The 23,351-nt window shown below is 44.3% G+C and overlaps 1 protein-coding gene across 3 annotated transcripts in view; it reads left to right on the top strand.

The window, feature by feature from the left end:
- si:cabz01090165.1 (uncharacterized protein LOC100333421 homolog) overlaps positions 1-23,351 on the top strand; it is a 262,485-nt gene that overhangs the window by 172,146 nt on the left and 66,988 nt on the right. The window lies entirely within an intron of this gene.

The following is a 23,351-nucleotide window of genomic DNA, read 5'->3' as shown; positions in this document are numbered from 1 at the left end:
GTCTCTCTCTCTGTCTCTCTCTCTCTCTCTGTCTCTCTCTCTCTGTCTCTCTCTCGTCTCTCTCTCTCTCTCTGCCTCTCTCTCTCTCTTTCTCTGTCTCTCTCTCTCTCTCTCTCTCTCTCTCTCTCTCTCTCTCTCTCTCTCTCTCTCTCTCTCTCTCTCTCTGTCTCTCTCTGTCTCTGTCTCTCTCTCTCTCTCTCCGTCTCTCTGTCTCTCTCTCTGTCTCTCTCTCTCTGTCTCTGTCTCTCTCTCTCTGTCTCTCTCTCTCTCTCTCTCTGTCTCTCTCTCCGTCTCTGTCTCTGTCTCTCTCTCTGTCTCTCTCTCCGTCTCTCTCTCTCTCTCTGTCTCTCTCTCTCTCTCTCTGTCTTCCTCTCTCTCTCTCTCTCTTCCTCTCTCTCTCTCTCTCTCTCTTCCTCTCTCGCCCTCTCTCTCCTTCTTTCATCCCTCGGTTGCAATTTCAGATCCAGCAGTCGGACACCTGCGTCTCCTCTATTTGATAAATATTGAATCAACCAGAGCTGGAAATTGATCTTTTGCTAGGCCAACACACAGTCACACACACACACAGTCACACACACACACACAGTCACACACACACACACACACACACACACACATTCTTGAAGATGCTCTGAAGCTACCACAGGTTAGCAGGTTGGAGGTGAATCTACTGGTTTTGTTTTTGTCTGACATATAAAAAATGTATGTGCGCACACACACACACACACACACACACACACACTCACCTGCACCCCACAGCTGTGTGTCTCTGTGTGCAGACTCATACTGACAGAGTGCACAGAGAAGCTGTGACAGGCATGTTGATCGTCTGTGTGTCGCCCACCAGCTGCCTCTGATAGGTTGGTGTGTGTGTGTGTGTGTGTGTGTGTGTGTGTGTGTGTGTGTACAGAAGTGTAACAGAGTGTCAGTGTTTTTAGTTTCTTTTTAAAAACTATTATACGTGATATCAGTTAAACTGGAGGGGAATGATACGCACCGCCTCCTGTTCTGATTCTACTACCTGGACCTCTGTAAAGTTCTGATTCGGGCTCTCATACGATCCGTGAACGTCTTCGTCTTCACGCCGTCTTTGTCTCCGTCCTGTGTGCCGAGCGTTTATCAAGGACGCCTGTTAAAGCAGAGACGAGGACGCGGTGACAGTCTGCAGCAGCTGTAAAGCTCGAGCAACAACGCTTTTATAGGCAATGAAAACTAACAGCGGATGGTGTTCTGATAGTGTTTGGGCGGTTCCATCAGAGGCTAATAGCCTGGATGAGTTTATGAGATGTGGTCAAGGTTGGGAGTGTAAAGACTTCCCGCCTCATTTGTTGCAGCTGTATCGTAACATTTTATTTAAAAGGACATTCAGTCAGGAGAACTTAAAGATTCACAGTGTGTTTTAATTATATCAGGATGCTGCAGGAGACAGTTCTGGTCCTGCAGAGTCCAGGGTGAGACGTTCTTGTGCCTGTGGTTCTGTCTGATCCGAGTCAGGACCGGTACCAAACCTTACTGATAAGTAGCTGACATGACTTGAGGTGACCGCTCTGCTCTCGTGGTTCGGTTAGGTTTAGGAAAAGATCATGTTTTGGCCTAAAATAGCTGCTTTTGTTGCCTGGAGCAGGAAGAATGCACCTTTTATTTCTCTGTCTGTCGACCTCATCACAACGTCACTGAATTCATTTTTTAACACCGTGATTGCTTTTTTTTCGGTCGGTAAACAATTTGGATGCAGGAGGACCGAGTCTGCTCTCCAGAGAGGAGCGGCGCATTCTCGCAAAACCCACAAACGGCAATTTGACTGCCAATTGCTTCAATTCACAGAATGAAAATCAACCTCCTCACTGCCGACTGAATGGGTTTTCAGCTGCGTTAAAGACGCGTCCCAGAGCAGCGTCCCTTTTGTGAGCCGATCCTTCACAAACAGCGATGCACACTCAGCCATTGTTGAGGATTTCCTCTGAGGGGGCCAAAATTAAAAGAGCACTTTTCTGTTGTTATTGTGGCTGTCGCTTTGCGCTTGACATTACATTTACAGAAGCAAAACATTCCCGCAAACAATCAGTGGCAGAGAGAAATTGAATACTAATTTCTGTCTCGGGACAGTTTCTGTTCGCTTTATTGTCGGATGTAATGAGAAATGTTCGCCCGTCCTGCAGCAGCAGTCGGCGTCAGCGTTTCTCTGAGTGTTTTGTTTTTTTTTGCCTCAACAAACCCAAATGGTTCTGAGTCTCTCTAAGTTTTTTTTTTAAATTGACAGGAAATCAAATCATTGTGTGCAGTTTTAACAATAACAAGTTGTTTATGAATCCACTCGTACACGACCAACAGCAGGACGACCTGGTTAGAAAGAGGAAATGCTGGAAGCTGAAAAAAACCAAACACAAGTAAAAAAAGAGTGAATCTTGGACTTAAGTTCATTAGGTGGATCAGAGTGTAATTAAACCTGCAGGGTCTGTAAGTGAGCAGCTGCTAACACGCTGAAGAACAGATTGATGCGTCCAGATTTAGTTCAGGGGGAAGTTTTCTGCTCACCAGTGAAAAAACAAACATTTAAGAGTTCTCGTGCATCTTATTCTTGAAAAGCAACTGTTCAACAAGACACAACACCTCCGACCGTTCACACTCCCTCTTCACCTCCATCATGTGTCCTAATTTCACCTCCAGTTTTTGGCCCGGTGGGAATTTGAAAGTGACATTTTATAGAGCACAAATATTTAGATGGTGTCATTTTTTTCTGCAGACATGAAACTGTGCAATCAGAACTTCACTTCAGATTGATAAGTTAAGACAAAGAAGGTTTTTCCACTTCCTGCTGTTTTGGGGCTTTCAAGCTGTTAATGAGAACAATGATTCGACTGCTGCGAGGCTGCAACCTTTGCACAAAAGGCTTTTTCTAATTAATGAATTAATTATGATTAGAAAATGTGAGTAAATTTTGTCCCCGACCATCAAGAAGTGCAGAAAAACAAGACGTCATTTCAAAGACTGCTGACTTCTGGAGAAACTCATTATTCCATTTCTTCTTGACTTCCATAAAACAGTCACATTTTACAGAAACACTCCAAATTTTGAGACTTTAAAACACAGAAATATTTTTTTTTTCTCCGACATGAAAGTTTGAAAACACCACAGCTGCTCCAGCGACACGTATCGTCTCATATCTCCATGTGTGAGACGTATATTTTGTCTTCTATTGTTTTTCTCTCTTCTCATCATTCTGAAACTATTCTTTCCGACATCACGTCGCCACATAAGAGAAGCCTCTTCGCACCACAAAGCTCTTTTGGAGTGTTTCAGTTGCTGATATGAGTTCCCGCGCTGAACAGTAGCGACGAGCAGGCGTGAAAAGAAAAAGCTTCTGAGTCTGTGACAGATTTTAGCTCGCTGCTAATGGGAACCAAACGCTCGGAGACCTAAAGCGCACCGAAAACGATCATCTCCACTCGCTTAGAACAGAAAAACCACAGGGGAGGAATGAATGAATGGAGAGAGAGAGAGAGGAAGAGAAAAGGGTGAAGTGGTAGAAAAATAAAGGAGGATTTAATAAACGCAATGGAGACAATAAATTTGTGAAGTGGGTTATTAGTGCAGGTATTGTGTTCTCTGGGTTTTGATTTCACGGCTCTTGGAAGAACCGCAGAGCAGCGAGACTATTTATTATCACCACGTGTTTCCTGCTTTGCATCTCCGTCTCCACATCTTCACAGCACATTCATCTGTTAGGAAACAATCGTCTGCAGAGATACAGATGCAGATGTGAAGCAGCAGTGATCATTTCTTCTTTCCTGAAACTTCTGCCGTGCAGAGGACGGGGAGGGGAGAACAGAGTGGATCTGACTGCAGACGGATGTGCAGGAGATGAGATTAAAGTCCCAGAAACAAACTCAGAAGCAAGACAACATATTTTCCTTGTTCATGTTTGCATCTGAAGAACCAGAGATATTAAGATCATTTAGACCAGAAACAGAAGCAACGTGTCATGTCGTACTTTGTGCTGTAACTTCCTGCTCAGTAACTTTTATTTCACTTGATGTTGGAGAGTAAATGGAAGACAAGAGAAAGTGCAGCTATCGGCAGATCAGATGTTGGCAAAGAACGTTTTTCTGCACATTGTGAAAATGTCCTGACGTCTCTGAACTGACTGGTCCGGCTGCCACGTCACCAGCTTCTCCTCCTCATCTTTTATAAATGTTGATGTTTGAACATGTCGTCTATTCTGGCAGTTTAGCTGAGAAAATAGAAATGCATCTGTTGGGGAAGTAACAGTGATCTGAATGAAAACCCAGATTATTTGATCCTTTTTCCTTTGGGGGAAAAAATGCTGTTGCCGTCTCATGAAATAAATAAAACCAGCATCTATTTCCTGACGCCTAGAGGAGCTGAATCCTCGCTGCTCTCCCCTGTGAAGTTCGCTGGTAAACAGTTCGTATATTCAGCGTTTCTGTACAAAACTCTCTGACGTCTTCGCTTTTCAACATAACGTACGTTCAGATGAGAGGCAGCATTGTTTGTCTTACTGCTCGATATTCGAAACAAAAAACCTTCATGACGGCAGGATCATGAGGCTCTGAGCTGCAACAGACTTCTAGTTAAGCACAGGAGACGTGACTCAAAGGTTGATGGTTTAAGTCCCACCAGAGTCTGGATTTATACATCGCCTCAGTTTCTGCCTGTCTGCACCACGAGGTGACTCACTGTCACAGAATCTGTGATGTTCAGTGAAGCAAACTCACCACAATTTCATTTCCATTTGCCTTCTTGGCCCTCAGGACGGTTCTTGTTCTCCACGTCTCGTTTTATCTCTCCGTCTCTGCAGCTCGGTCAGAGTTCAGCTGCTGAACAACAGACCGGCAGCGTGCAGGGTTTCACGCCTAGCTTCAGGAAAGATTTGCAGACAGACGAATAAAAACAGATCTCTGATGGATAAACATGGAGCTTTAGCTGGGGGGGAAGAGGACTGAGGATCCAGGACTTCAGCTTCAGTCATCAGTGAGGAGCTGAAGCAATTCAGCACATACTGAGGCAAGAATATCGAGTCTGTAAGTGTCGATATTAAACAAGTTTAATGAGTCTCAACAATTAGCTGTCTGTCTCCTGATTTGCCTTTCCGACCCGTAAAATATCTCAGTGTTGACTTTTGGTGTCACGTTGGACACTTGACACGATCTTCTGGGTTAAAGTCGAGTACGACCACTGAGCTCGTCGTCCTGTTTGTGCTACTTCCTCCTTTGTTCTGCAATAATTACTACGGCCACTAGAGGTCAGCACCAAACAGTGAGTTGTAGATAATGTTGGTAAAATGATGCTTTCACGAAATCAGTTTCTGTAAAGATTTCTAAATCAGTGACAGATGTCAGCTGGCTGCTGATGAGAACCAACGCTGAGACACTTTCAAACGATGTGACGAAAAGAGAGATGGCATCATTTTCATTTTGCCTTAAAGAAACATCTTTCAGAAACATGGAGGAACTTTACATTTAGCATATTTCAGAGTGAAAGAAACATTTCTGCTGCTAGTCTGCATTGAATGAATCATAACCGTTGAACCGCGGATGCTGTATCCATCTCTGTGAATGAGCTGAGTGTCATCACAGCCTTCTTTCATACGGAGGTCGCTGGAAAATGACAAACAACTCTGAAATGTGACTTTCGTCTGTTTCCAGTCTGAGCAGTGTTAGCTAAATAAAGACGAACATGTTTTCTACGAGACAAACTCAGATCACCGTCTCTACACGTCGTCGTCACCGCACTTCTCAAATTCTGAATGAGCTCATGTAGACACGAAATGTCTGTGTTTCTCTTTCATCATTATTCAGCTGATTCATTTTCTTCCTTCCGTTACGTAAGCGAGCGGTGACAGAATCAGGTGTCTGAAGCACACACACACACACACACACACACAGCTGCACCTTTCATGAATGGACAGCTCTGCTTTTTAACGAGTCTGCGTCGGCCGACAAACACTCGCCTCCTTCCTGCAGCAGTCACAGTTGACAGCACACACACACACACAGGCAGACGAGACGAGGAGCGCTTCAGCTCGTTACGACTCAAACAGCGTCGTGTTGAGTCGTGCCGGGTCCAACTTCAACACCACCAATTCATTCTTAACATCTTTTATTTCTGACCAGACTGATTTGGTCCCTTTCTCCAGTGTGAGCCTGATAAAAATGTTCCTGTGAATAACAAATCATCTTTCAGTCTCGTCCCACAGTGCAAGGCATTTCTTTTTCAGTTTCTATGACGGGTTCTGATCCTTCTTGCTCAGCTGACCAAAAAGCCACCACCAACTAGAACCACCGGATCCGATCACACCAGGGAATCTAACCACAGCTCCGATGTGGTCCGAGCGTCGGCCTGCTGTGTCGGGCTCTTGGTCTCAGTGTCACCTGGTTTGGTTTGGTTGAGCCTTTTTGCATCCTCTTTACTACTTTACTACAGGAATATAAAGGCTAAATGCTCAACAGTCGAGTCGAATATACTTAAGAAAAAACAAATATATATAATTTTACATGCAGTAATACCTCAGAGTAAAGACTGCTTCCAGTTTTGTCAACAGTTTTGTTTTTCTCTTTTCAAAAAGCAGCACAGAGACACACTCCAAACAGAAATGTTTTTCCCAGTTCAGTGTGAAAAGCGATCGTCGGGTCGGCGCAGAGCGCTGACCTCGACCCGTCCATTAGCTCTGGGATGAACCCGAACGCCGTCTGCATGACAATGAAGAGGAGCAGGATCTGAAGTCTGCAGCTCAGAGGACTGAAGGCTGTTCTAGCAGCACATCAGCTCCGGTGGATTTAGGACCGCACGTTCAGCTCCACATGCAGGTGTGATGTCTCCATGTCAGCTGCACGGCCGTGTGCAGAGGCTTTGCTGCTGCGCTGGAACCTCAGACAATAGATGAATCTCCAGCGGGTCGGGATCGGTTTGGAAACGAGCCTCTTCTTTTTGTTTTTCTCTTTTAACTCTGCAACTTTTCATAATCGGCACAAAGCAGAGACCGATAATACCAGCGATGCCCGTGAAGTTCTCTCTCTCTCCATAAAAGCCCCTTTATATCCTCCCAGATCGCCTTATAATCTGTTTGATGATGAGCTGGAGGTGTGTGTGTGTGTGTGTGTGTGTGTGTGTGTGTGTGTGTGTACATGTGTGTACCTGTTTACATGTATGCCCGTGTGCCTTTTGTTGTTGATGTTGTGAGTTAATCCGGCGGTGGAAGGTCAGGTCCTCTGGGCTTCCTCATTCTCATTTAAGTGGGAACTTTTTCCTCTCTGTCAGCACAAACACACACAGACACACACACACACACACACACATACAGAGGTGTATGCTGGTCGCTCCAGGCCAGTAACAACACCTGGGCTGATGTATCCAGCTGAATTCACTACACTTCCATGGCTGCCAGCTCGCTGCACACCATCTATTTTTATCTCTGCGTCATCTTCCCCTTTGTTTCTTCTCTCTCTTCATCTTCTTCCTTCTTCTTCTCCATCGATTCTTTTCTCTTATTCTGCACACTTGACACTTTTAAAGTCCTCTTTCTTCTTCTTCTTCATACATCTCTGCTCTGTTCTCTGCACTCTCTTCTTTACTCAGGACCTTTTTTTCAACCCAATCACCAGAATAAAGTAGCGTAGCACATTTCCACAAACTCCCAGATCGTTTTCTTTTTGTAGCCACTTTTCATTTCTTTAGGTCGAACTTTCTTTCTAGTTCTTTCTCTCTCTTAAAATACCTGTTTCAGTTGCCACAAACGCTGCAGCTTTCCTTTAAAATCATCTGGTTTTCATGCCACAAAACTCGGATGCTAATGTCTCCCAGGGTCCCTGAAACAACCCCAGAGGTCTGACTCCAACTGTGGTCGTCTGTTTGGCAGCAGTGTTGGTTTTAATAACAGCGTCACCTTCTCCATCACCTCCTGCTGCTACAGGTGGATGATAAGCGTGTGATGTGAATGTGATGTGAAACTCCAACCTCAGACGTAGAAGTGTCATAAACACTGGAGCTGCTGTTGAACATCTTCAGACCATCAGTGTTCAGACTGATATTTCCTGTCAGCTTTAATTCCTTCTGTGAAAATCACCTTGCAGATTTTGTTCTCTTATATTTTTCTGGTTGAATCTCTCTGGTTGCTGTGAGCTGAAGCATTAAAAACTGGTCGGTGGGTTCAGGGCCGGTGGAGGGAACACGCGGTGGAGACATGTTATGAAATCGGATGGAGTACGTATCGGAGACACACAGCCATCGTGTTCACATTGTCCCATCCGCCATTTTGTAACAAACTACCCACACGCTTCTCAAGCATCCTGCATGAACATCAGACAGTACGTCCACTAGTCCACAACTCAAAATACGCCCCTATCAGTTTCAGACAATGAGCATAAATAAGCTTGAATTCTTTTTCTTTTTCTTGTTTAAAATGTTATATAACGCTTGTAACGTTGTGCTGCAATGATTAGTTTCTAATTAAGTCCTATAGTGACTCAGAGCCACAACAATGTCACAGTTTACTCAGTTTGTGTGTCTGATAGAACCTCTGAGTCATTTTTCCTCTCAGCACACAGAATATTTGAGAGATGACAAAACACAGAGAAGCTCAAAAAAATCAATTTACAAATCAAAGCATGTTGTTAATACAACAGACTGATTCGAACCACGAGAGGAATCTATATTTATGTATCTGATTCAACCTGTTATCAGGAATATTAATATTTATTTCTCATGTTCATGTCTGGAGGAAACTTTTAATTTCTTAACCGTGATCAACATCTCGTCTGCCTTTCTCAGTCCCGTCGTTGCTCATTAAAATCAAGACCTTCTATATTTTCTTACCTTCTAAACATGTTGCAAGTGCAGGAAGGAAACAGATATTTTGACGTAATAATTTTAAAGATGATTTGACGGTAAGAGCTGCTGACAGCTCGCTAAAGTTACAGTTTAATGTGATGTTAGAAACACTGCCAGTGTTTTGACACGTTGCTCAGAGTGTTTATGTGTTCTGCTGGAATAATCCAGGCTTGTTTTGGTTTAAAAATATGTTTATTTTGTGTATTTTATGATAAAAAATAAATAATACTCAAGGTGCTTAAGAGTGCCTGATCCCCAAATCCCAAATACAGAGCGATTCCCTCTGCGCTCGTTAAACGTTAATGACCTCCGTCTATCCCGCTGTCTTCCAAAAAAGGTGAAATACCTGTCGATGATCTGTTCACACACACGCACACACACACACACACACGCATACACACACACCAGCAGCCACGCGTCTGCTTCATGAACACACTTCTGTCAGTACACTCAGGTTTATATGTGTGTGTGCTGTGACTTCCTGCTCGTACGTGTGTGTGTGTGTGTGCATCTTTGTTTTCACGAGGTGGAGGCTGCAGCCGAGCCGACAGAGCGGGAACAAAACAAGGTGTGTTACCTGGTGCTGCGTGACACCTGTCAGCCACCGTACCGCCGTCCAAACCGCACAGCCGGACTGACCTTCCCACGGCAACAACGTGTGTGTGTGTGTGTGTGTGAGCATGTCCTGCTGCGTGGACTGTGTGTGTGTGTGTGTGGGGGCACTGAACATACGCTCAAGGAACACGCACAAACACACACACACACACACACACACACATACAGGTAGACAGATGGACAGGCAGGTAAGCAGACAATGGAAATTTCCATGACAGCTATACACAGGCGGGTTGAAGCAAAGTCCTCGTTTGTTACATTAATATATTCAGATTTTGTTTTTTAAGAAAGATTGATTTCTCCTGATTCCTCGCTCAACACTGACCTCATCACAGCAGCTACTGACCCGCCAAACATGATAAACAACTCATTAACTTTCATTCTCTCTTTAAAATACCGCTGAGCTGCTGCTTCTCTTAGAAGAACTGAGATAACGACGCTGCCCTTTTACTTTTCTCTCCTTGATGGTGCATTAAACATGAAGCTGACACATCAGCGACCGGTATTTAATTTCTTTCTGACGCCATACGTGCACGTCGATGTACATGAGTCTACATGTCAGCAACGATATGAGTACATACAGGTGGTTTAAATGAAATCAAAGTACCGTCTTGTTGATTTGCTTATTTAATTTCTTCCTCCACATTTCATCGACATCAACGCTGAGTGACTGAATATATTTGATTTGGACTCAAAGGATTTGATTAAGGAGTCATGAATCATTCAGGTCTGCCACTTAAAAACATAATAGGCCTTATTGTAAATAATAAACAATCGCTGGAAACTTCTGCTGGAAAGATCTGCTTAAAAAAAAGGAATGTGGTACAAGTATATTCATATAAGGTTGGAGTCATAAGATAAAGGTGATCCATCCAGTCACGTTCTTATGTTGACTTGACACCAGTAACAACCCGAAAAACTGTCGCAGTCACTGTTTTTTTCTTTTCTGTGATCGTCGTACTTTGAACAGTTTAGCTGAACAAAGAAATGTTGGAGGAAATGGATTTAATGCAGCGTTTACACCGGGACCATGTTCAGCAGCCCAGGATGATGCAAAAACTCCTAATGAAGCTAATGTTCAGTTTAACCAACAATACAAGTCACCTGGTGAAGGTCACGGCTTTGGTTCTGAATATTTAAAGTGTCAGAGTTCACACAAACAATAATAATCTGTTCATTTGTTGTGTGTTGATAAGTCGGCTCTTGCAGGACTATCATTAGTTGCGACAGCCAAAGTGGTTGGTGTGTTTACTGGGGAAACTACAGCTGCCCAAAAAAACAGACATAGTGAGCTACTGTGTGGATTAACGAAGCCAAACAATCTGAGTGTGCAGGTCTTGTAAGTGACATTATCTCCTGACAGTAAACACTTGGACTGTAAAATCAGAGCTGCAAACTATTAGCTGATCAAAAGAGAATTAGCTGCCAACTAGTGACAAACATCTTGCTGGTTTCAGCTTCTTAAATGCCAGTAAATGCAGCTTTTTGTGCAGTCTTTGGGCTTCTCAGCGCCGGACCATTTGTGTCCGACTGAAATCTTTAATAGAAAAGTTCAAATCGTCTGCAGCGCTCTTCATGACTGATCATCAGAGGTTTGATTCACCAGCTCAGCCAGTTTGAAAGGACGAGTCTCTCTGAGGTGAGAATAACTTCATCGTCACCTGGTTTGTTACCTTCTGCTTTCAAACACGTTTCAAAGAAATCATTATCATGAAACCTTGAAACACAATCAAAGAGATTTTTCAAATGGTGTTAAAAAAAAAACTACAAAGATGAGTGAACTCTTCTGTTGCAGCATTAATTGGCCTTACCTTTACAATCCCACTCAGCGAGCGTCCACGCCTTTGACAAGGAGTCTATAATGTGTGTATATCGCAGCAACCAGCAGGCATCAGCTCCATTTTTAATAAAGGGACCCAGTGTGCCCATACCTTTGATGAATAGCCTCATCCATACCTTTATTAAAAGCCCCGGTGTGCCCGTCTGTGATTAACAGCCTCATATTGGTACTTCGCTGTTGTTAAAAGGCCCAGCGTGTCCAAACCTTAAATAAGTTGTCTGGTGTTTGTAACCTGCTTTGTTGGATGATCTACTACATGCTGTCTTGGGGTTGGCAGGGTTGTTAAATGTGTCCACACCTACTGTGTTCCCTCTCTGTGTTTAACCTTGGTTATCATGGAGCCACACCTATTTATATCTGTGTGGGTCATTGTCATTGACACCTTTGTTGACCCGACTTTGGCCCTAGTTGAAATATCCCCCTATGAATTGGGACAACCTTCATTCACAACTTCACACTGTAAAAAAACTAGCACTGTTTCATTTCCTGGCCACTAATGTTAGCCCTTCTAGGCTAACTTAGCAACCTGGGCCCATTTCTCACCTTTTTTCACTGATATTAGAGGACCTTAGTTCAATTTCATCCATCAGTTGCCATCAGTCCTACGTGACGTCAACCTTTGGTCTGTAGACGACTGTTTCAAAGCCTTGAGTTTGGCTTTACACCCTTTCCTATCTAAAGCGACCATGTTTGGATCAGAGGATGGAGCTGCTTTATCATCTATTTCACTACAAATGGTTCCGTATTTTACAAAATAAACATCGTGTTGTATTAAAGTAGCAACTGAGATGGAAAATATTTACTTGCGGAATGAATCAAACGAGAGTAGGATCATTTTCTCAAAAGCTTACATGGAATGAGACCGTGTGGAGTCGCCCCCTGCTGGCCATTAGAAAAAATGGTCACGGGTTGAACCACAGCAAAAATATCTAAAGTTTTTGGGGACAATGAGGACACCCTGTACCGGCCTCTCGTTCACCCGGCCTGGTGGCCAGCCGGCTCTCCTCAGTGGACCACTTCACAGTCCAGAAGCCTCCCGTCTAATTAGACCAGCAGAGGAACAATGGCTTTAAACAAAGCTAACGACAATCAGAAAAGCCTGGTGTGTCGCGCTGCGAGTGTGTGCCGTATCAAAGCTGTGGGTAATCAAGCAGAGTGCATTCAGACCCACACACACATCCAGACAGCCTACCGACGTTAAGTAGGGCTTATTGTTTTCTTCTTATTGTTAATTCATTGTTTTGATTGTGTGGTTTGCCTTTTCATTCACAGTGTCAGTTCACTCGAGTGTTTGTGTTTTTCTCGCTCAGTGGATTTTGTTCCAGTTTTAATTGCTTTTCTTCTTTCGTTTCAGTTATGAGTTTGCTCGGACCTGTAAGAATAAACAAGCACTCTGAGTGGCCTAAATAAATAATATACAGGCAACAGTTCATTTAAAATATCAAGAAAATACTGAAAATCCAATTATAGATATTGTATTTTTCTTAGGGAGCATAATTACCTGATCTCTGTTGATCTCGCCACTTTCTGTTCCTGGAATAATATTTAAAGCTCTTTAATATAAACTGTGCTAATCATTGTCCTGCATGTGAGAGAAGTAAACAGAGCTAGAACAAAACTTGTAGCTCAGAGAGGTGTGTTAAAAAACAGTTAAATAACTTTTAGAATTTCTAATGCTGCGAAGAAGGAATACATCAGATCTAATGTCCTGTCATCTGTACAGTAACTCTCGGCTCTGGTTGGGCGGCTGACTTTATCTTCTGTCTGTAACATGTTTAACATGATTGATCTGGACATGTGCAGGCTGTGGATCAGGGCTCGTGGGGCTGCTCTCACGCCCTGATTTGTTGTCGGATAAATCAGTAGTTTTCATCAGCCGGGCTGCGACCGGGCTGCACGGCGTGGCCTCCTGCCAGCACGAGCAATAAGCAGCAGATGACTTGACTTTAGGAATGATGGTGCACTTAAATGCAACACACAGCTCAGCAGCCGCTCCCTCTTTACTCCTGCTGCGCGTTAAAGCCGAGTGTCCTCTGTGCCAGCATGCAGCGAAGACCTGGCTGTCCTTCCCCACCACACACCTCTTCAGCTTCATGCACACAAACAAGGTCTCAGAATAGAGCAGTTCGGAGTAGTGAGCTGTCTTTATTTATAATAAAGTCTCTCCGTCTAATTCTGTCCTTACCTGTTTATACCTGGTATTAACATGGACAGCTTTAAGTCTGTCAGTTCTTCCCTGCTGTTAACTAGTGTGTTGAGTGACAACTTAAACGAACGCATCACTAAAACAAACAGGATGTTTTAAATCAACATAGAACATTTGCTGAATTTACAAGAAGGCTCAAATAATAAAGAATTTGTCAGAGACAGTGTTTCACAAAGTTTATAAAGTCCCTTTTAACTCAACATCTCACAAAACTGACTGATTTTTCAAGGGAGTCTGGGGACGTTCTCCATGGGCAACAACGAAGTAGCCTAGTTCGGTTACTGTTTACTGTATTTGTAAAAAATGTGTGTATAACATCATTGAACAGAAATGTTTAGTCTTTCATAAATTGAGTGTAAATGGTGAAATTAGTGTGTTCAAACCGCTGCTAAATGTCAGATGGTACAACAAGCTTTACCACAACAAGCTAACTCTTTTTACATTGAAATAACAAATAATTGGTTGACATTTAATGCCGAATTTACAAGAAGGGCCAAATAATGAAGAAACTATCAGAGACAGAGTTTCACAAAGTTTATTAAGTTTCTCGTCACTCAACGACGATCAAAGTGTGATGTTTTTTAAGGGAGTCTGGTCATATGACGATCTGTCACCTGAACAGATTTAGAATTTAGTATTCAGTATTTAGAATTATCACCTAAGATGGATGTCGATGCCAGATATGAACCAGCTCTCCGTCTCATCCTCCTTTTTCTGAATCCGTCCATTGTTCTAAACTATTTTTGTGACAACATCCATCTATTTGAACTGCAGTCAAAGACCGTATGTTATCTATATGGTCCAAACATCTCGCGAGACGCAAAAGCCTGTGCACTGCATGAACGCTTTTAGGGATTACACACACACAAACACAGAGAAAGACACACTCAGAGACACAGGCTGCATCTCCACTAAGTGTTTTAGCGAATGTGTAGGCACACACTCGTCATTAAGAATCTCTTTCCCAGCTGCACATAGCAATTACCGCTCGGCGCCGAGCACAATGGGCCGGGCCAATGATGAATGGACAATAATGGAGTGTATAGGATGCATGTACGCGTGTGCAAGCTCTCCATTTATTCCAGGTGTGCTGCGATTCAGGCCCCGCGGTATATGATTACATGCCTTTGTAGAACTCAATCAGACCTTTACGATGGCAGTTAACAACGCATCTAACAAAAGCACACACATTGTGAAGCAGCGGCTCACTCAGGTTTAATGAGTCTTTTCAGGAGGCTGTAATTCACACAGTCACGAGGGGGTTCAGCTCTGCTATCATAGAGAAAACACTGATTTTCTCTCCTATAACTTTATAATTTTATTTCTTTGTTCTCCCGCTCATTTTCGTCCCGTTTGGGTCTGTTTCTTCTCTCCATGTTTGAAGAACTTGCTGCAAATTAATTGGTGTTTTGCGTCACTTTATAAATGTCATCGCACTCTTGAAAACTTTATGTGACACTCTCAGACGCTTCTGTTCAGTATGGACGAGCTGCTGTGCCTCCTGAGCCACAGCTGCTTCTGTAAGCTAACAGCTTGATAACTCTGATTGTTCAGCCGCTCAGTTAAAGTTTGGACGAGTTTACTGAGCTGCTCTGCTGACAGGCTTGAGTTAATGAGCATGTCGCTAGTTTCTGTGAGACTAAAAATATTGACAGCAGCGATGTTGACACATTAAGACATTAGCAGTAATGACATCGCAATACGTACGCTGTCAGTGTAGCATCTGTTAGCAAGGAACACCTGCTAACTGTAGCTGCCATTCGCTAGATAGCCCAGTAGCCGTGCAGCATTTAGCTTCTTACGACCTGTATTTACATTTCATGTTAGGCAGTGACCTCTGGTGGCCATTCTGACTATTGCAGCCTCCAAGGAGGAAGTCTGGTGAGACAGCATGAAGATTAACGTCCACGTAAGGAGGACGGAGGAGTATTTCAGCACCATGAGGTGGCAAATGAAGGACACTTGAGTTACGTGAGCAACAAGCAACATGTTTTCCTGAACCAACGACAGCAGTGATGTTTTCAGAACAGTAACACGTGTTATTTTAGGAGCCACTGGTAATCAGTTGTGCTAGTGCTAGCTGAGTCCAGGGTTGTGTCAGATACATCACAAACACACTTAATGACATGATCTTTTATATGTGTTGCTGTATTTCCTTGCAATTGTCCCTTGGGGATAATAATAAACTAGAAGCTTTAACCTTAATTTGTTTTTTTAACGTGTTCCAACTGTTTAATGCAGATTTATTTGTGATGTATTTGCAGTACGATTCCTGATAGTTAAGATGAAGAACGGATAATTGACTGCTATTTAATTAAATTCCCAGCCAGACTACATTGAATGTACATTCTGTAAAGATATGAGACACCAGATGAAAGTGCTCACCTGCCAGGTGTCTGTGACCTCTGACCTCTCTGCAGACACGTCTGTGTGTCAGAGACGGACGTCACATCAAACCCACTCCTTCGTTGTTGGTTCATCTTCCACCTTCATGAATTGGATTTTACCTGCTTCCCGATGATCGCCCACCCCTGGGAAATGGAAGCCGTGCATCCTCCCAGAGAGCAGTTAACTGTGAGAGGTCAGCGAGGTCAGCGAGCCCTCGTTAGAGATAACGAGGTGGAGTCTTAACGAACTGACCCGGTGACGAGTCGACTGATGGCTCGTTTTGAAGCGATAAAGGTTGCCTCGGGTTAAGAGGGCTTTATAATGGAAATGTGGTAATGGGCTAATTGTGTGTGTGTGTGTGTGTGTGTGTGTGTGTGTGTGTGTGTGTGTGTACCAACCTGTGTGTCCTCTGTATCACCTTGTCATGGCAGCTCTGCCCTCTCGCTCTGCCAGGTTGGATCTCTGCAGATATACAAGTGAAGCTGCAGTGACGCCAGTGTTTGTGTGTGTGTGTGTGTGTGTGTGTGTGTGTGTGTGTGTGTGTGTGTGTGTGTGTGTGTGTGCGTGTGTGTGTGTGTGCATGTGTGTGTGTGCGTGTTTGAGCTTCAGGGCCTGGCTGTTCAAACACAGCTGTCCCTCTCACTCATATGTACACTGCTGATCACAGAACACAAGTACACACACTCACACTCCAAAATACACACACACACACACACACACACACACACACACACTTCCTATATATCCATTAAAGTCTATTCACACACAGTAATAAACTGTCAGAAGAGTTAACAAGATTGAAAGGAAGTTGCAGCTCGATGCGTCTCGTTCGAGCAGATCACATAACAACTTCTCAAGGATGAGGACGGATTCTTTGTTTTCCTCGTAAAGAAACTGTTTCTGCGGTCGTCGGCTTGAATGGACTGAAAAATGAGCTGCGTGATGCTTTTCTGTCTCGTACACGGCACCTTCTTCGGTATTATCTTTCAGATCCAAGGTGATTTATTCGTCGTTACACAAAACAGGGTTACAGGAGGAAATGAGAGTTTTTAGTCCTTCATGCTGCACAAACAGAGAAAATATGTAGTTATTCAGGCTGATACATAAACACCCAGCAGGTAAAGCTGTGGTGCATATTTGAGCATCAATGATGTAAACACAGAGTCCAACTACAGCTCGTCCTGCAGAACCCGATCCGCCCATCGAGTGCCACGACCTGATGTGGCAACTGTACGAGTCCTTTGTGTGTTTCTGTCTTGTCATGACACTCTGCTTTTGCTCTGTTTTAGACGTCACAGTTTGTCTAATAATATGTGTCATAGTCCGGATGTGGTCCGACTTCCTGTGAGAGATGGCCGGTTTCATTTTTTTGGTCCAGCTCGAACTGCAGTCGTCCGTTTGACAGCCTTGTAGTTTGTGATAACACCACCTCCTGAGGTAGAAGTCCACTAAAAAGCTTATAATGTGAATATGATATCTCACATCTGGTACATGCCAACCTGTTACTGTCACATTTGTCCATTTCATTTCCTTGCGACTGGACATTAGCAGCGAGCAGCTTGAATCCTAGCAGCGTTATCACAGCTGATATCCCAGATCTCGTCGGTGTCGGCCGGTCCAGCGCCTGAACTTTCCTTCTTCTCCGCTGATGATGAATGTATTTCTGTCATCGTTAGAAAGTGTTTCAGCAGAAAAGCCAATAAGGGAAAAGGTTAAAAACAGAAATGTGAGGGATGTTTCACCCACATTGTCCTTTAGCGACCACCTCTTCACAGAAGTAGTAAACTTTACTGCACCAGTTCCGTAGTTTACTTGACTTTTACAGCCTTTTCTCAAATAACAACAAGCCTGGAAACATGCTGATGGCTTCAGCTCTGACGCACACGTTCCTTTGTGCCTCTGGTAACAACCTGCTAATAACAAATCACGCTTAATTAGATTCCCTTAGGAAGCAGCAGCACCGAGACGTGTTCTTCTCCCTCTGAATGATAAAACTTTTATTTTATTTATGGAATACAGAACGATTGATAGATACTTTATTTATCCCCGAGGGTGAAATCTTATAAGAGCTGTTTGTCACGACAGCAGCTCCCAAGTCTCTGTGATTGAACTTTAATGAGCACGAATGACTTTAAATTAAATAAACAGAAAATGATAACTTCATCACATTAAAGTGACAACGGGAGAAAATTACCGCCCAGACAAGAGTCGGATGTCGACTCTACAGGCCGAACTCACCTGCAGGCTTCAGGCTCTCGCCGACCGCAGAGAGTCTGAGGAACAAGCTGATCCCACGCAGCCCGACAGGTCCGGCAAGTCAAACCGTCCGTTCATGCGTCTCCTCACGCAGCTCAAACATCGATTACACTCGTGTTGTTCTGTCCTCGCTCGCTCCACAAACTTCTTCTGCGCTCGTGAGTCTGTCTCTGAATCGCAGCCTCACATCTGAGATTCATCCTGTGCTCGATCAGAGGATTCGTCTTAATGAAGGACTCAAACATGAAGCCTCTGGTTTGTTGAAGTATTCCTCCTGATTATCTGCTGATTTTCTCTGGGGTTCTAAACCTTATTGCACAAAAGGGTCTGTGCATAGTTTTTATTCGAGGTCAGACTAAGAAAATAACAGAAGTATTTAATTATTAACTGTGACAGCTGAGCGGCTCCGTACTGCAGGAACATCAGCAGCGTGTGAAGGTTTGTTTGCTTTCTGTCGGTCTCCGGCCCAGACGCAGAACTTCAGTTACAAATGAAACCGGCACTGTGAACCAGCAAGCATCTCATTGTCTCACACACACACACACACACACACACACACACACACACACACACACACAGTCTTCAGCTCATCGTGTGTGTGCTTGTTACCACGGGGCATTGTAGTTAACCTGTAGGGTTTGTGCCAGTCTGGGCACAACTCACCCACTGGGCAAAACACAGCACTGAGCACACACACACACACACACACACGCACACAACCACACACACATACGCACAAATGATGGTCCATGCACACACACATCCTCGGGCAATTTTGGCAAAACAGTCTGGCTCCCCCCAAAAAAAACACAGACATGCATGAACACATTCATACGCTCCAAATTTACTCAGAAGAAGCAACAATCATACAGCTGCCCGGGCAAACACACACACACACACACACACACACACACACACATACACACGCACACATACACACACACACACACACACTGCACACACACACACACACACACACATACACACACACACATACACACACACACTGCACACACACACACACAGACGTGGTTTCCTGCTTCAGTGAAGAAGAAGAGAAGTTAAGGTGAGAACAGCAAAGAGTTGCTGAAGTAGAAGAGAGAGAGAGAAGAAGAAAAACGTTGAAGCAAAAGGAGGAGAGGAGGAGGAAGAGGAGGAGAGGAGGAGGAAGAGGAGGAGAGGAGGAGGAAGAGGAGGAGAGGAGGAGGAGAGGAGGAGGAAGAGGAGGAGGAGAGGAGGAGGAGGAGGAAGAGGAGGAGGAGAGGAGGAGAGAGCAGCGGGGACAGATCACTGAGGTGGAAACCACAGCGCCAGAGGGAGAGAAATGTTGTTGTCACTCTGATCTTAAATTCACCTAAACAGACCTTTGTGCAACAACCACACACTCTCAAACAGCTCTCAGCTCACTTCACCTTAAAAAACACACCAAACTCGACTGAGGAGACCTCAGAGCTGCGACCAGACGTCTCCAACTTCAGCACGCAGGAATGTAACCAGACAAAAGCGTCTCAACTGTGTTAATGACATCAATCATTCTTCAAGTGGCAGCAGCTTGAACTCCAGCTGTCTGCATGTTAATGATCCCATACTGAATCTATACTGATGGAGCGACTCTTTGAAAAGGAGTGAATAACAATGTTGATCCTTTTTAATCAGGCACAGAGAGATAAATGCCAACTTTCCAATACAAGACGCAGCGAGGATGAGCGCTCGTTATCACCAGTGATGAAGCCCAAACGTCGACTTAATTACAAATCAATGGCGTCGGGGGGTTTTTGAGCGGAGGTGGTTACATGCATGTAAATGATCCTGTCTGAAAGTAACACATGTAGAGAAACAGAAAGTTTCACTGACGCCTGTCAGCGGCAGAGCGCGATGAGCTCGTCACGTGTTGATGGTCAACAGCTTGAACGTCGAGATCAGAGACGCTGAAGAGTATTTAAAGGATACGTACGTGTGTTCATCGGACTCTTTCACTTCCCTGCAGTGTTTCTTGTTGTTAGAAAAAGTCACAACCACCCAGGCAGGCAGGAATCAGCACTCAGAGATCAGTCAGTCAAAATAATGAAATGTGACTTGTGGTTTTTCGCTGGACACTGACAACGTCCGACTCCTTGTAGGTGTCGTCACTCTTCATCCTCCTCCACCTCACCTCCTCCTCCTCCTCCTCCTCCACCGCTGTAACCGCTACACCTGCCTCACAGTCAACATGGATCCTGACGACCGGCTTGATTTTACGACCATGCTGTTTTTCTGAGGAGGCTCAAAGATGCAAACAGCTTCAAACAGCAAGCGTTTTGTAAATATGTTCATACGAGTGGCTGAGAACTCATTCAAACAGTATATATGTGTTTAAGCAACACTGAACAACGACATCCAGCGTCTCTAAACATAAATACGATATGATGCATCAGTTCTGGATTCATCTGCTTCATCCGCGTCTCTTTATTGTTCCGAGCCGCGAGCCCTCCGGCTCACCTCAACTTTAAATACCCGGCTCAGGCAGATCCCCGCTAACCTCCAGCTGACTTCATTATCTGCTACAAAACATGTTTCAGGGGAATCTGCTTCACCTCGACTAACTCCACCGCCTGAATCTAAATCATGGGATACACACATGAGTTCAGAAGAAGTATCAGCTTCCTGTGAATGTTTTTCTTGTCATGTCTCCTTCTGCTCAGCTCTCTCTGCGATACGATGGTAAACATTCTCGGCCGTGTGTTCGACAGTTTGATCTCAGCGCATGTTCTCATTATTTTTTGGGATGAAACCTGTTTTTTGGGGGGGTTGAACTCTCGCTCACACTCCCTGCTCCGCTGAGATCGCAGCAACGCAGCGGCTGAGAGGTAAAGCCTTTCGCTAAAGTCCTTACAGAGTGAACCGACGCCCCTGGAAACATTAGCACAGCAAAGGTTAGGAAGGGCGTGCGTGACGCGGATATAAAAGAAGAAGAAGAAGGAACAAGGAGACTAAGAGATGATGCTTTTTATTGACACACAGCCGGAGGAGCGAGGCGAAGAATACTGATGAGCGGTCAGCGTGAACAGTTGAGCCCTCGGAGGACGACTTCCTGACACCCGCCTCCTTCAAAGTTTCCAGCACACAAACTTCCTCCCTCTCTCAGACTGACTTTTAATATCAGTCCGTCTGGTCCATACAAACATCCTCAGCAGGAGACCGACAGATAGATGGATGGATAGATGAGTAACATGCCGTGGGTGAGCGGAGATGGAAGGTAATTAAGCCGGATGAATGGATGGACGGACCTGTCAGTGGACATGTGAATATTCGCACGGCTGGATTGGCTGATCGATATTTTTTTGAGCGACTGGCTGAATCAACCTGAGCTCCACTGGGCTGAAAGGCTTCGCTCAGGTTTAAGAACAACAGTGGTGTGATGGAGGAAATACAAACTGTGGAGCAACACGTTGAGAGAGGTGATGCTGGAGGTTCTCTCCTCTCTGTTTCTGACTTTTGTTTCTGTACTCCTTCCCTGACCAGCTGAAGGTTCAGTGGCTGCATGATCGTGAGCTTTAAATGTTAAAACCCAGATGTTTCATCAGACTTTTCCACACCAGACTGCTGGCGGTCATCTGCATCGTCCTTTTTAAAAATGACTCCATCGTTTATATGCATATAAAAACCATCTGTTCATCTTTACTCATGCACAAAGTGATTTCAGGTAACAACACGCCTTCTCAGTTTCCTCTGCACACCACACATCAGTCTTTGGACCTTTGTCCACTAAACCAGATGAATGTGTTAGCTCGGGTCAGTGGAGGAGAGCGCCGGTGTTAATCGCACGTCACAAAAAAAGAATCAATGAAACCAACGTGAGACAGTTGAAGGTGATGCAGGGCAGCATCTAGCATCGCTGAATAAATGGTGTGTGGATAAAGTGAGACACCGCTGTGTGTGTTTATCTCCCACAATCCTCCTCTTCCTGGTGAAACAGCATTTAGATGACGTGACACTAAACTCTCTGGATCAGAACCAACAGAAATGAAAGTCTTTGAGGCAGCATGTCACTTTCTCCTTTTTTTAAATGGAAGCCTTCGTCTCAATCACTGTGAACATTTCCCTCGTCTTTCATTCGTATGTCTGCAAAAACTTCCAGAAGTCTTAACGGTCCTGAATCAGACTCACGGTCCATTCTGTTGGTCGTTCCTGTTGACACGCTGGTGCGGTTCGGTCTGAGAGCTGCGGGTCGGCCCGCTCCGAGCAGATGCAGCATTAGCGAGAGGTAATAACCCATTCTGCAGACAGGCGCCGTGGGAGCAGCAGCACCAATCTGTCATTGTCACGCTGGAGTGTAAGTGGATGTGACTGGCCTTCAGTTTGCATTTTTTTATCCGTTGATCTGGCGGGATGTGTTTTTCACAGGCAGCGCCGAGGCCTCCACGTACGTGGAATGTTTGTATGGGTTTTCTTAAAGCACAGCGGATACAAATGCATCACAGTCATTTTGGTAAATTCAGTCTGTTTTGCAGCATGCTGGAAAAATATCTGCACAACAAATGTAGCACAGATGAAACACATATATTCATGTCAGCCGGCACACATGCCTCAGAACTCAGTGACAGCAGCTGATGGATATTTCACACATAATGACTATTTTCTTTTTAAAACTAGACTTTAAAAAGCCAGACGGAGCAGAAGTCTGTCACAGAGAAACACAGTTAATGTGATGGATTGTGTTTGGTGATTGGCAGCGTGGTGTTTTAAAGGAACCAGTGTATTTATTTCTGTCATCTTCCCTTTATGCTTCATTTTAAACAGTCGAGCTGTTTACTCGAGGTGTGAATCATCACTCGCCTCACGACTCGGATCGTATTTTAACGTTTAAAACCACTTTCACTCTCTTTTACACCTGGATGCCTTCAGCACACTACTTTTATTTATGATTATATGATTGTTTGCTTTCATGAGCGTTTTATTAAGAGGCAGAGTTCAGCTGGTTCCAGGTCTGCTGCAGATCTGTTGTTCCACCACAGATGCTAATCTTTACAGATGAATTTGTTCTTCTGTAGAGATGTGCGGGATGAAGGGTTTGTGTTGAATCAGAAATGTGTCTTTAACTCTGACGGGGGGAAAGCTCCGACTGTTTCTCTCCAGCTGAAGACTGAAGTTTAACATTTCTGACAAGACTTTCTGTTGAATGACACTTGTGCAGTCTGGACCGGCTGACATGTTCCAGTG

This window comes from Acanthopagrus latus, chromosome 2, assembly GCF_904848185.1.
Source record: "Acanthopagrus latus isolate v.2019 chromosome 2, fAcaLat1.1, whole genome shotgun sequence".
In the NCBI taxonomy this organism is placed as follows: domain Eukaryota; kingdom Metazoa; phylum Chordata; class Actinopteri; order Spariformes; family Sparidae; genus Acanthopagrus; species Acanthopagrus latus.
Note: the sequence above shows the minus strand (reverse complement) of the source record. Positions and strands in the feature narration are given on the sequence as shown.